The 15,046-nt window shown below is 36.0% G+C and overlaps 1 pseudogene; it reads left to right on the top strand.

The window, feature by feature from the left end:
- The window catches only part of LOC128159006 (laminin subunit beta-1-like), a 32,076-nt pseudogene extending 17,452 nt beyond the window's left edge, over positions 1-14,624 (top strand).
- Positions 14,625-15,046: the final 422 nt, after the last annotated feature.

The following is a 15,046-nucleotide window of genomic DNA, read 5'->3' on the forward strand; positions in this document are numbered from 1 at the left end:
AAAACGGAGGTTGCCTAGACCTAATCAATGTGACCTTAAAATAAGTTCAGCCATTATCGCTTGGATGACGTGCACTGAGAGAATATACTGGTTGTAAATATAAGCAGAGATCTGAGACGAGTCCTCGCGATCGATCGCCAAAACTAGCGGGAATTTAGGCGAGCGCTCAGTGCGAGCACCTGCTCTATTGAACACGTCTAAAGTTTAACTCTTCTGACCTCTACCTTGAATAAACAAAGTTTATTAATTTGCATCAGGCACGAAGCATCTGGGTGAGGGGGGGGGGGGCGTTACCCTATCTACGTTAATAGAAAACTTACAGTTTTAAAGGATTCCCCCCCCCCCCCCAGGTATGAACAACTTGACGTACTACTTTGTTTCTATCCAGTTAACGTTAATATCCTATCTAAATGATTAACGTGATCTGATATTTTCCGTTCTGTTTTCCTTCCGCGTTTTAGCACTATAATATCAATATGAGTATCAGAAATCTGTATAAATGTAATATAAACAGATAAAGCAAAGTAGATATTTGAAGACCAAGTGTAAATATCATGCAAGATTAAACAATCTAAATCAACATATACACTGCTTTATATAGAATGAATCAAAGTGTGGTCCTGCATGCACAAATTCAGCAAACATTTCCGGGGGGGGGGGGGGGGGTTAGTGGAAGGTCCGATGGCTTTGTCTGTTATTATAGGTGTGTAGATTTGAAAGATTTTAATTTTTCAGTGCGGTAGGGAGTCCACGACCTTCCTCACTAGATCAGTGCATGTTGTGTATAAGCAAGTGATTATCCATAATAAAAGGGATCGCTATATTGTAAAAATGTATAATCATATAACCTTATACAATCTCTACATGTATATATTTTTATATTATATTTATATATTTTTAAAAGTACAAATGAACGATCGGACTCATATGAACATGTTTATTGAAATGTAAATGTGATAGTGTGAACCATTTTTGAGCCCCAGAACCAGAATATTTTTTTCAGGAGGTTTTTAACTTTTAACCTCGTTGAATTATTTTTTACATAGCGAAAAAAGGTGGAAGAAAGGGTCGTTTTTTGAACCGAGATAGTCAATTCATCTTATGATTTTTACCAAGCATTTCAAATGTTTAAACTTGTTTTGTCTTGCTTTGGTATGATAAGTTTAATCAGTAACAGCCATTGAATAGGATTGATATAACTTTAGCTCAAGAATTCTTTATCATAATTGATACGTTTTCGACAAAATGTATATTGACACATTAATTAATTACTCGGCCATTTGCAACTTCTATTGAATTAGCTGTAGTTCTGTTTATCCTAGACAAACCTGGAATTCATGAATCAGTTTTAGAATTCATACTCCACAAACTGTTCATAGCTAAAACATGTTAATTATGAGAGAGAGAGAGAGAGAGAGAGAGAGAGAGAGAGAGAGAGAGAGAGAGAGAGAGAGAGAGAGTTTGTTTCATTCAATCTTATCGAAGTAACATTTAAAAGTATCATTAATAAGTCAATAAATATTTATCTGTTTATTGAGAGTGAAACATTATTGTACAATACATTACACGTTGCATGAGAAAAGTGACTTATGATCGGGTTCGGACTTTCATTAAATTAAATTAGGTGGCGCGAAAACAGCAACATTGCATTGACGAATTGTTCGTGTTTGTTTTGATGTCTGGAATACAAATAAAAATGTCTACACGGAAAAGGCAAGGACAATATGACTGTTGATCTTCAAGTCGAATCCATCGCCATTGCACGGTTTGTAATCATTCTCTGCCGTAGTGATAACTTGAAATTATTAGTCCCATTTATATCAAAGGGTTGTAGAGGAGAAGAGTGGATCGTAAACCCCTGTCCTGCGAAGATACATTTATGTTAGCATGTTCAGCTATTTTATCATACAATTTTCATAATTGTGTATTCTTTTCAGCATGTATACAAAAGAACACTTTAGTGCAGTGATAGTTTTTAACTTTAAACTGTTCTGTTAACAATGCATGTAAAGATTACAATTAATTGATTCATGACCACACAGTTACTTTTGAAATTCAGAATGAAGTACAAAGAAGGTCAGTTATGGTAAAGAAGTTAATCGAATGGCGGTCTTACTAAAAAGCACCCAGGAGCGCCCAGGGTTATAAAAAAGCACCCGGGAGTGCCCGAGAAGCAAATATGGGCGCCCGGGATCCTAGATTCTTTTAAGATTGGTCGTAAAAACTCTTTTTTTTTATTGTTAATATGTATGCATACACTAGAATAAAAATTCGGGGAACTTTAATAATGCAGCAAACAAGAAAGACAACTCTAAATTGTAAAATAGCGTGTCATAATCTAATTATTCACCTGACAGGTAGCGGTTTCACAGCTGAGTCCGTTAGTTACCTGTGGTGCGGAATAGCAGGGTACAGGATAAAGAAATACACAAAGCTGTCATATAACGTCCCCTCTCCACCGTCTCATATACTCATAAGTAGAATGTCACGATATTTCAAACATTACCTGTTAATTCCTTGTTATATAGTTAAAAAATTGTCAAATCTATCTCCATTGGGGATTTGAATTTTATTCAAATTATGGCTCTTAACGAGGCGGCCTCCACGTGGCAAGAGCTGGGCAACGGTATCTAAATTAAAATCTTGTTTTAAAAAATGTAAACAGATACTGGCAAACAACCTCATCCCTAGAAAGAATAATCTTACTGTGACCAGGCTCCGTAGGACATCTGTCATTTTAACGATAGAACATTCTATCTACCTCATCCCTAGATAAAAATAATTTGTAACGTTTTTTATGAATGTAAAATTTCCATAAGACATTGGGGTATTTCTGCTAGCCGTGTATATTTTTATACTGGAATTATCGTTCTTCTTCTGCTCACTTGGTTATTTAATTGAGCAAATGTGAAATAATCCTAATTTCATAACAGATTTGTATTAAACTAACATAAATAATCTCCCGGGCGCCTATTTTTGCTCCTCGGGCGCTATTTTATTATCCCGGGCGATCTCGGTCGCTTTTTAGTGAGACCCAAATGGTAAATAAATCAAACTTATCCATGCCTCAGCTAGTGCACAGAAGGTGGTGGAAATGCAGTTACCCAAACAATGGAAATATATTTGTGTATATTTTTGATAATTAACATTCTTGTGAAAAAACTGTTTATAAATAGCTTTATTAAGCTATTCTGATCATGAATAGCTTTTTCAAGCTATATAGCTAAATCAGGAGATTGCGCTAGACCTAATAGAGGTATCAAAATATACAGATGTATTTTTACAGATTGCCAATCAGATTGAATTGAGCAGAATTTGACGTGCTACAAATTTTTATTTCATTCACGGGGCACATGAATTTGACAGTAGTAATAGTGTGTAATATAAGGCTCAGTACTTCCTCCTACTAGCACTATATAGCTAGTGGGTTAACCATTTAGCTTATTTGGCTGAGCATTGGTTTTTAATCTGAAAGGTCCTGGGTTCGAGCCTAGTTGTACGTGGTCCATCCTCCTCTTCTATTACACAGGATTAGACTTCAAGATTTTTGTTAGGTAATTGTACTTGAAACTACGGTCACTTTACAAAAATAGCTGCTTAAAGAATGAAATTCTTTTTTTTTTAATTTATTCAAATCTACAGTCATTTTGGGTCACATATTATTATTTTGTTAAAAACCGGTTGATTAATTTTGACATAGAAAGGCAAGTGACTAGCTACCGAGGCTGAACAGTTACATGTATTTATACTGTAACAAAAGAATTAATACATTTTTGTGTTTCGATGAAACATTTTATTTTAGAAACAAGACTTGTACATGTATCAAAATACTTGTATCATATTAATAATACTAGTTACTGTAATTGAAAAAAAAATTAATCGCAGGATCTAATTTCTGTTAATCTTGCAGCAAAAAACTGGTAAATGTGGATTTGTTTCCATGAATTGAACAAGACAATTTCCTTACTCTAGAGAACCTGAGCAATCTGGATTAATACTGTGGTCTGAATTCTCGACACTGAACAACTCTGGATTTCTATGGTTTGTTTTCCTTGATTAATGTACATTTTAATTTACGAGTATAATTTTCAGAGGCATAGTTTTGTATTTGGTGGAGGGGGATGGGGGGGGGGTCTGATGACTATTTTGGTAATTTAGATTACTGTAGGAATTTACAGGTAGCAATTTAGAATTTTCAGGAGGGTCTAAACCCCCTGATCTCCTCTAGATCCACACTTGGAAGGCTTTTCTATTACATGTAACAGAAATTTATTTTCAAAGGATATGATTTCAAAGATAATTTTGAAAATTTTAAGTATATAGCTATAGTTTAATTTTCCTGGAAATCACAATATTGTTAATCGTCAGGTTTTTTTCCTTTAGCTAAGATGTTTTAATTACAATGTCTTACATTATTTATACACACACAGTATCTTATTGATGTATATCAGGGTTTTTTCCACACCATGCATGTTTTTCCACAAATAAATAAGAACCTAGAACGGTATATAAAATTTAGTTGAATCAGATTTGTTTAGCGATTTTGCTTCGTTATAAGTGTAATTCATTATAACTGTCAAGTTCATAACATATGATGAAGCCACCAGGAATGAAAATCACTCCAGTGTCGGGCATGCGACTGTAACGGAAACGCAGAAACCTGTGATGACCTGACTGGGAGGTGTATTGCATGCCGTAATAACACTGCCGGAGACCACTGTGAGAGGTTAGAGGAAAATATTTTGAACCTTTCTTCTATATTGAGTAAGTAGCAAAAATATCTGATTTTTTAATTTTTTAAACCACATGGAATTAATATGCAGCGTGTCAACTCTATGTCTGAAGGTGTGTGCAGACAGCATGTGAATTATCCCCCTTGTCTTATAAATCTCTATTTAAATGAGTAATGGTATGTATTTTATTGATTTAATTCACTTTAAATGTATGTATTGTGTGATTTTATAAAGATAAAAAAAAAAATATGCAGAGCACTGGAGGCCCATCTCCAACCTCTCCCCCCAGTGGTCTACAATTTATTTTCTTCTTTACAAATTCTATGTTTAAAACTATTGCACATAATTTTTATTGCATACTCATTGTAAATCAGTTTGTATTTTTTAAACACACATTTGAAGAACAGAAGAGTTTAAAATTTGATATTAATTCATTTTTCATCAATGACTGCAACCAGGTTGATCGGGATCGGGATTCTCTAAATTCTCACACCTTTGTTTTGCCAGACCGGAGAGTGACGGTTCTAGCTGATTCTTTCGGTAGTCATTCTTTACAGGCCTATTTATTTTTTGTTTGACATACTGTATTGCATTTCTACATCGAGCCCATGCTCGCTGCTTTTTCTGATTCAGCGATTTTGCATGCTTTATGCTATACTGACTCTGACATTTGTTTTATTCTATGCAGAGATTTCAGTGACTGAGACTGGGCACCAAGGGGAGCACCTAGGGAAGCAAGGGTTGTACACACCGCCATGTCTACCCCATTGTTAGCTCGTAACAGACCCGAGAGAGCACGGGATTTTGCATTTCTACTGTAAGTTTTGTTTTTGGGAAGACTGACAGATATGGTTCGATTGACTGACTTGCACTTGTTTGTAGTTGTGTTCAGTTTCATTTCATTCAAGGCAGAGATCGGGAGAACCATACCGAGTAATGATTTAAGAATAACCTTCTCTTTTTAACTTTAGGTCACCTGGTTCTAGATTATGTGCCCGTAGACCAACAGATTTGTGCCACCAGCTAGTTTTCTTACCACCCTTACAGAGAGTTACACTCCATCTGCAACCTTCACCGCAACCCCCACTGTAGCACTTGATGACCCTGTCTACGATTCTAGGTAGGCATTTTGCTTATTTACTATATGATAGCTTATCACATTATGTTGGTCTGTCTCATCCTCACAGGCCACACCAATTACTTGTGAGGCTCCCTGGCCCATTTTATGCCTGCTAGTGATCGATACACCTTGATTGATAAGAGGCATCTATTTGAATATTGATTGGATGCGAGGATGGAAGACCTAACATTTCATTCTTTTTCTTAAGTTGTTTCAATTTTTCATCCATATCGTGTTCCGCAATTTCAACAATTTTCCCACCCACTTCATTACCTGATTTATACATTGCAGACCTTGCTGGGGGTGGAATGTCGGTACATGCCAGAATAAGTCTGGCCTGGTCATTACCTAATGGGGTCTGGTAGAGACCTGTTTGTATTCCTAGATTCATTTCTGCAGCTTTCCTGCCACAGTGATCTGACAGATGGAACCCCATGATACAATTTATATGGCTTCGAAATAAAAATTGCACCTCTTGCACCCGAATGTCCCTTACCAGCCTAGCCCCCACTTAGTTTAGGATTTTATCTCAAAATCAGCAAGTTTGCATTTACACCTGGCATGTGATACATACAGGTCGTTTATCATGTCAAGGGTCAGACCCTTGTCTACAACCCTCATTTCCCGGCTGTTGGGTCTGGTGACTCTTGAGTAAGGGTTGGGATCACTTGGGCCGGGGCGCAAAACCTTAACATTACTAAGACTTTTTTCAGCTCCTGACAAAGTGTACGACTTACCGTCAGGTGATACTTTAGTAATCAAGTTAAATTGAATAGCTGTTAACCGTGGTAACCAAACTGATTTATATACCTCATGTTTAGACCCATGTTGTGACCCACTCTCCCCTTTCTAATATTGTTTCCACAGACAAATTTGTGCTTTTTAGCTCACCTGAGCTGAAAGCTCAAGTGAGCTAATCTGATCACATTTTGTCTGTCGTCCGTCTGTCCGTCTGTCCGTAAACTTTTCACATTTTCAACATCTTCTCAAGAACTACTAGGCCAATTTCAACCAAACTTGGCACAAATCATCCTTAGGCAAAAGGGGTTCAAAGTTGTGAAAATTAAGGGCCACACCCGTTTTCAAGGGGAGATAATTAGAAATTAATGAAAAATTCGAGAAATTTTCAAAAATCTTCTTCTCAAGAACCAGAAAGCCAGGAAAGCTGAAACTTGTGTGGAAGCATCCTCAGGCAGTGTAGATTGAAAGTTGTGAAATTCATGACCCCCGGGGGTAGGGTGGGGCCACAATGGGGGGTCAAAGTTTTACATAGGAAAAGGGGTTCAGCTGTGAGAAAAGTAAGCCTGGACACCATGGGAATGCAACAACCCAGAGCTGTGTAGGAAAGGGAATTTGTGGGTTAATGGCCATAATTATGGGTTTTTTAATCTGTTTAAACTGAAACAATAGAAAAAAAATGTTTTTTCTCAGGTTGAAAGTCACTCAGTTTTAAGAGTTTTGCGAATGAAAAAAAAATTAGGTTTCTTATCATGCAGACAATTACATTTGTATCAAATATTATACAGATAAGTTTATTTTGAATTCTGGTTACGGTTTGATTATTCAAATTGAAGACTTTATTAAAAAAATTTTAGTGTAAAGAAGGACAATTTCAAAAACAGATTTTGATCCATTTATTTTTTTTGAGCAGAGTGTGTATGTGACCCATATGGTACGGACAGGTCAGCTGGGTCATGTGATAGAGAGACAGGGCAGTGCCCATGTCTCCCGAATGTGACCGGACTAAGGTGTGATGCCTGTCTGGCCGGCTACTGGAACATCACAAGTGGGGAGGGCTGCTCCGCCTGCGGGTGTGACCCTGAGGGGTCTCTTGGAATTACCTGTAATCAGGTAAGAATTGATTCTCTCCCAACCCCTCTATCAGATAATAAGAAATAAATTATGACTCATTTTCTACTGTAGATTCCTTATTTTACACAAATACTTATTTCCGCGATAAGGCTGTTTTGTATCAAATCGTCAGAATCGCATACGTAGGATTTTTCTCCTCATTTCTTATGGTTCAAAACTTTAAAATAATGGTGCGATTTTAGAACCTGTGAAAAGTGCTTCTCGCAATTTTTAAACTGATATTACTTCTTGTGTATATTAGGAATCTACAGTATGTAAATGTGCTAAAAGCAGCAAAAAAAAAAATAGATTTTATGATTTGTATTTGGGTAAATTTTGAGACACTATATGCCATAAACTGATGGCCAGTGTGACTGTCAGTAGGAGAGGGGTGGAAGGGACTGCAGTCAGTGTGAGGACCTGTACTGGGGCGACCCCAAAACCCTGTTCTTGTATTACATTAAACAATTAGAATTCGTGTACTTAAGTATTATTCAGAGCCAATGTAAATTGTTCATGTTTTGCATTAATTGTTTTTTTCATCTGTTTCCTCTTTTGTCTCTTCCTTCAGCCTGTGACTGTAATGACCAGGGGTCAGCTGACATGCAGGGTGACTGCCAGACCAGACAGTGTGTGTGTCTGACTGGGATCAGTGGTTACAAGTGTGACCGCTGTGACAGAGGCACCGCCGGGGAACTACCCAACTGTAAACCCTGTGGGGAGTGCTTTGATAACTGGGACAGAGTTATTAGGGATCTCAGAGGTATAGTCCCACCCCAAATCTTAAACATGCAATGATGCAATTCATCCTTTATATAATGTCAATTTATAAAATTGATGAAAGACTGATCATTTGAAAAAAGGTTGGCTAATTTCTGTTTTACAAAATTTTGATATTTCATGTCTTTTTCCAAACAAAGATCAAACCCAGTATTTGGTCAATGAGGCTCTGAAGATCAAGGCTACAGGAGTAGAGAAGGCATTTGAGAAGGAGTTTGCTGAAATGGAGAACAACATCCAGGAAATCCGAGACATCATCCTAAATGCAAATGTGTCCTCTAATGACATCAGAGACATTGAGATGAATCTCAAACAACTCAGGTCAGTATTACTCACTGGTAATATGTAAAGGATAAAAATTAAAATTATATGTGTACTGTTAGTGTTAGTTTGTCATAAGTATTTACAATAGGAATTTTGAAATTGATTCAGATCTTCAGATGTAAGATGTTTGATTTTATATTGGTTGACAGGGAATCTCTGAATATCAGCTACACAGATTTAGAGAGGACATAGGAGGAAATAGATGTAAGATCCAATAGTATCAGACAGGGCAACAATGACATCAGAGCCCTACAGATGGGTGTTGACAAACTCAAACAGAAAATAGAGAACCTGAAGAGAAATGCCACCAATGTCCAGGCCCAGGATGTGGAGGGTAAGGTTTTGACCAGGGGAGGGGAGGGGTAGATTTACTTTTTTAATCTATAGTTGAATAGAATCTTTACTGAATTTGCAACTGTATTGAAAAGTTAAATTAAACATCTCCCCTTTTAATTGAAAGATACTATAGCTATTATAAATTATTATACCTCTGTGAATATTTTCTGTTTCAAATTACAACGAATAAACATGCCAACCATGAAAAAGTAAATAGGTATATACTATCTGTCCAAATATTTGGCATATTTTTAAAAGAAAAATGGCTCAATCAGTTATAATTATTATTCTGTTGTTTACATCAAGTTCATTGTCATGGTCTTTATTAAGTGATAAAGATAAACCTGATAAAAATTTATAATTGTGTTTTCCAGGTGCATTTAACTTGACAAAGAAGGCCCAGGAAGTATCAATGGCAGCTCAGAGAAAAGTGGATGCAACTGACATAATCTTAGAGCAGTCAGAGACAACGAGAAAAGAAGTGAATGCAATGGTGGAAAGTCAGCACCAGGAGTTTGATAGAAAAGTAGCTGAGAACAGTAAAAATCTGAACGAAGTCACGGATCAGATTAATGGCATCGGAGACAAAATAACAGACATCAATTATATGGTACATGTAAGATCCTTTTTGACAAAACATTTGCATATGACTGAAGTCAATTGGGCAATTCAAAATGTTATCAGAATACAGAAACTGTCCTGAAAATATGTCAAGACCCTTACTTAGGGTCATATTGACAACTTCAAGGTCAGGAAAAATGAATAATTAAAAAAAAAAGAAGTCGGGTTGTAGGGGAAGCAGGTTGGTTGAATCATTTATGAGCTCCCTCTCAGTACCTGTACATATAAAGATACATGTAAATTGAAAACTATAGACCTTAAAGTTGAAATAAATTTGCTATGCAGTGACTAATGACTACCTATTTCTTTAAATGTACTGGACATCAAGCTTAGCTAAAGTTTTACTTTGATACAGGTGTGTGACAAGCGTGGAGAGCCCTGCCACTCTGTGTGTGGAGGAGGTGGATGTGGAGTGTGTGGTGGAGAACAGAGCTGTGGAGACGGAGCGGTAAAAAAAGCAGATAACGCCCTGGACCTGGCCCGCCAGGCAGAGGAACTGCTGAAGATCAAGGAGAGGAATGCAACAGAACTCTTACAGAAGACAGAAAAAGAGAGAAATGGCATTACACATGGAGAAAAGAGAGAGATGGTCTTATACATGCAGAAAAAGAGAAAATATCAGTTTAAGAATTTTTTTGTTTGTAAATAATAATGATTTTCTGTATGATATACACTGTTTATCTTATTTTTGTTGTATGTCATTAAACAGCTACAGAACTCTCAGAGAGGGGCAGAGATGGGCAAGGACGAGGCTCAGATGGCTTACAATGAGGCACTTAAAGCCAAGAACCAGACCGAGTACGCTAGCACAGCCCTCCAGGATCTGTTTGTCAGGATCTCGGGATTCCTGTCAGCAGATGGTGCCACCCCTAACGATATCAAATCTGTGAGTCAACACTGACAACATCTGTTGTTTTCTTTCAGCAAGATTTTGTTTTTTATGGTTTTTGAAATTATATATATTTTTATATATATATTTTTTAAATATATTTTTGAAAAAATTTTATATAAGTTGTGAAAGAATTTAAAGGAATTGAGATTCTATCTATATTATGTGTACTGTATGTGTTTCCATTGCTTGAAAAATAACAAGTGTCTGTTATTTCACTGATTTCATCAAGTGTGTCTTTCCATGTTTAATTGATCGAGTTAAGCTTGATGTATATGAACCCCACAAATTAGCTCTTTCCTTCTTAATCAAAAACAACACATAAACGAGTAATTAAATGAAAAAAAGAAATTTTGATAATTTTCTGCTATAGATTGCAAAGGAAGTGCTGGCTATGAGCATATCCCTGACACCCGATCAGATTCTAGATCTTGCCCAGAAGATAAACATCACCATACAGGGCCTTCAGAACATTGATGACATTCTGGCTGAGACAAGCAGTGATCTCGCCCGAGCCAAAGGACTCAAAGAGCGAGCAGAAACAGCCGAGTGAGTTCTCTATTTTGAACAGCTTGTGATATTCTTATATATTGGTCTATATAATCTGGTAAAAGAAGAGGTTGTTGGAAATGGAATGTTATGTGTATGAACTAGCTTATGATTAATGGGAAGAAATCAAATTTTCTAGTACTATATGTTCTATACCTACAATGTATACCTATTTTGATCACTTTGTAAGGGCGGATGCCAAGTCCATTCTAGAGAAGGCAGAGGATGTACAGGCCAACCTGAAAGGGGCTACTGATGCCCAACAAGCTGCCCAAGTGGCCATTGCACAGGCCGATAAAGACATCAGAGATGCAGAACAGGATCTCACTCAGGTAATCCCGATGGGTTATTTACTCATTTTACATTCATCTTTATTCTGCATATAAATTCGTTTTTTTAACATTGTTTTCTTAATACTGACATTTTGTACATTTATAATTTCTCCTTTAACGTGATTTATGTAGTATCCCAGACTGAAAAAAAAATGTTTTCATCTAGAGAAAAATTACCTGAGAGGAGCTTGAAGATGTTTTTTGAAAAGATAGGATAGAAATGTAAATATAAGCAATCATGTATTGGTGTTTCAGAATGAGTCCGAGACAGCTGCAGCCACTGACAAATCCAACCAGTCCCTGACATCACTGGGCTACCTGAGGGCCAGGCTACAGGAGCTTAAGGAGAAATACATTGAGAACGAACAGAGAGTGGACAATGCTGAGATGGCGGCCCAGGAGGCCAACAAACTGGCCCTGAGGGCAGAAGAGGTCAGTACATGTATTGAATTAGGAACTACCCTCTTGATGCAGACATTTTTTGTAATTTAAAATGTAAATAGTTTAGAAACACACCATTTTTCTTCTTTTTTTTTAAGGCGGCAAACCAACTTCAAAATAAATATACCACCACAGCTCAGGATCTCAATTCGAGATACAATCTCACAACTCAGGCTCAATCTCGTGCTGAGACTCTCAAGAGGAGAGCTGATAAATTGGCAACCGATACCACAGCTAAGCTGAAAAAGTTGAAAGGTAAACATATTGTAGTCACAATTAAGCAAATAGTTCCATTAATGATCACTGAATATAAGGATGATTTTTCGCAATTTACCTTTGCATTGAGAGGACAAATTTTAAATTCAAAAAAACTTGTGTATACTTATGAAATTTATTATATTGTGTTACAGATATGCAGGAAAACTTCAATGCAAATGAGAAGAGACTGAATAAGCTTTCCACTGACATTGATGAACTCAATCGACGAATGGCAGAGTATTTACAAGCCATCAACGACAAAGCTACAAATTATTACAACTGTAAAACATAAGAACAAAATCCTGTTACTCAGTGATTTGATGACTTAGCATGGAGTGTATAAGGACAGCTAGCATTGTATGGGACCACTCGGTGTGTCAGTAGTTAGACAGTGGTCAGACAATTCACATGGTATTTCAAGGTGATTTCTACTGGAGAAAGTATTATACATGTGTGGTCAGCATTATCTGTTGTAGTCGTAGACTGTGATACCATCTATGTATTCTATTGTATGCTCCAAATGATCTTGGAGAGAAACTATGGTAGGAATTGAAGGAATTACTATGTACAGTCGTTTACATTGTTCATTGTTTATGATGGACATCTTCTCTCCTTTTCCTCTCAATATCATGTGTAAATGTACATTTATTATACATTATGTATTGGCCCTTTTCATACAGCTGATGTTGTCAAGTATATGACAATGGCTACTTTCACTTTGATGACCTTTGCCCTCTATTAGGTTCAAATTGATCACATGACCAAAACCAGGCATGAATGATGGTGAACCAGTGAATGTGAATATGCAAGATTTTTTTATTTGTTAACAGTATATTATTAGCTTTATATACGTGTATTTTACAGTTCTTTATGAAAGTTGGATCCACTTTATGTACATGATTTTTTATGAATGTACTTTTGAATAGTAGGTGATTGGGCTGTAGTTTTTCACCTTGCAGCAAGAGCCCCTTTCTTATGTTATATGCATGCGTGTGTTCCTTTTGTAAAATAATCATTATATGTGAAGTCATACACATTATTTTTTGGTGACATTCAGTGTGTTTCTGCCATGTTGTGTAATAAGTCTCTTTTTTCCTCACATATAATGCTCATTTATAATAACCTCTGTGATGTTGCACTGCTGAAGATCAAATTTGTCAAATTATACATTGGAGTCAAGTTGTTTGGTCTTTTCTATTTCATTTTCATTCATCTTTAACCAAATTGAATGTCACGAATTATGTGGACAAAATTTCTATTTTAGTGTAATTTTATCTCTGTTCTAAATTCACCCCCCCCCCCCCCCGTTGAAAAAAAAATCTGGATATTAGAACTAAAGGTTCGTCTGGGAGCTGTAAGATATTTACCTTCGACCCCTTTTTCAGAAACATGGGCAGACTTTTTGCAAAAACCAAGAAAATTGGATTTTTTAAACTTTAACTGGTGATAAGATATGGTTTGATAAAGGAGTAAGTGGCAAGTTAAAATTGGGCATAATACATTAAGGTTTGGTTTCCATGGATACATTGACCAGGGTCAATTGATCTGATATACCTATATATTGCATCATAATGCTGTATAATGATTTCTATTGATTCACATCCTTTGCTTTATTTTGTTAACCATCAACCAAAATGAATTGGATATAAATCATTTCTTTTCACACTGAAGCATTTACAAATTAATCAAGTATTGCATGTCACAATATTAGCTTCTGTATGGTTACTTACATATTTTCCCAAATGTATACGAAAAGGATATTAGAAGTTGTAGATGTTCATGTATGTTTCATATGGTGCTATAATTGTAGAAAATACAAAACTTGCAAATCCTGATATTTCTTTTCACCAAGCAACTATGTATATAGGAAATTATCTCTTAGGCCCATTGTACAAGGTTGTTAAAAAAGTTACTCTCAAGGTTGAATGCAAATTATTTTTGATTTTTATAGTATTGGGGTAATAATCAGTACAAAAATATAGGTAAAATATCATTTCTCTTTGACTTCACAAACGTCAGAGATTAGTGCACCAGCAATTAGAACTCTGATGGAAAGAGTCCCCCGGAGATTCAAGCTGCCTCTCTTTACATAAAACTCCTCCTTTCACCAATTTCAAGCAGAGATAGAATATACCACCACCCTAGCTATTTTTTGTGTTTATCTACCATCTTTCCATCAATGATTTTCTGGATATTGATGTTCCATGTTAACAGATTGCAACTATTGAAATGACGATCATTAGGTAACTGATTATATCTATACTCCGATTTAATTAGAATAAGGTTGTTAACATGAATTTTTAGAAAGGTGGAAATGATTTTGTTTTCTGAAAAGATTGCATTTTTTAAACAATATTACAAGTAAGAATAAAATTTGTATATCAAAGATATTCAGATTGTGTTATACATTTGTTTTATTTCAAAAGCTAATTAAGGTCTTCCGTTTCCAACGGAAGACCTTATTGTTATTGCTTTGATTCTTTTCCTCTATTATTATTAAGGTCTTCCGTTTCCAACGGAAGACCTTATTGTTATTGCTTTGTTTCTTTTCCTCTATTATTAAGGTCTTCCGTTGGAAACGGAAGACCTTATTGTTTTTGCTTTGTTTCTTTTCCTCTATTATTATTATTTTTTTTTTTTCTCCCACGTTTTCTCGAAAACGCTTCAGTCGATTTTGATAAAACTTTCAGATCTTGTTTATGACAACATTTGTAAGAAAAGTACGTGGGATTTTTTTGGTCGTCACTTCCGGTCCCGAGATATTAAAGATTTATGTTTTTGCTTGTTCACGAGTTTTCTCCAAAAGTATTTA

Source organism: Crassostrea angulata, chromosome 8, assembly GCF_025612915.1.
Source record: "Crassostrea angulata isolate pt1a10 chromosome 8, ASM2561291v2, whole genome shotgun sequence".
Lineage (NCBI taxonomy): Eukaryota > Metazoa > Mollusca > Bivalvia > Ostreida > Ostreidae > Magallana > Magallana angulata.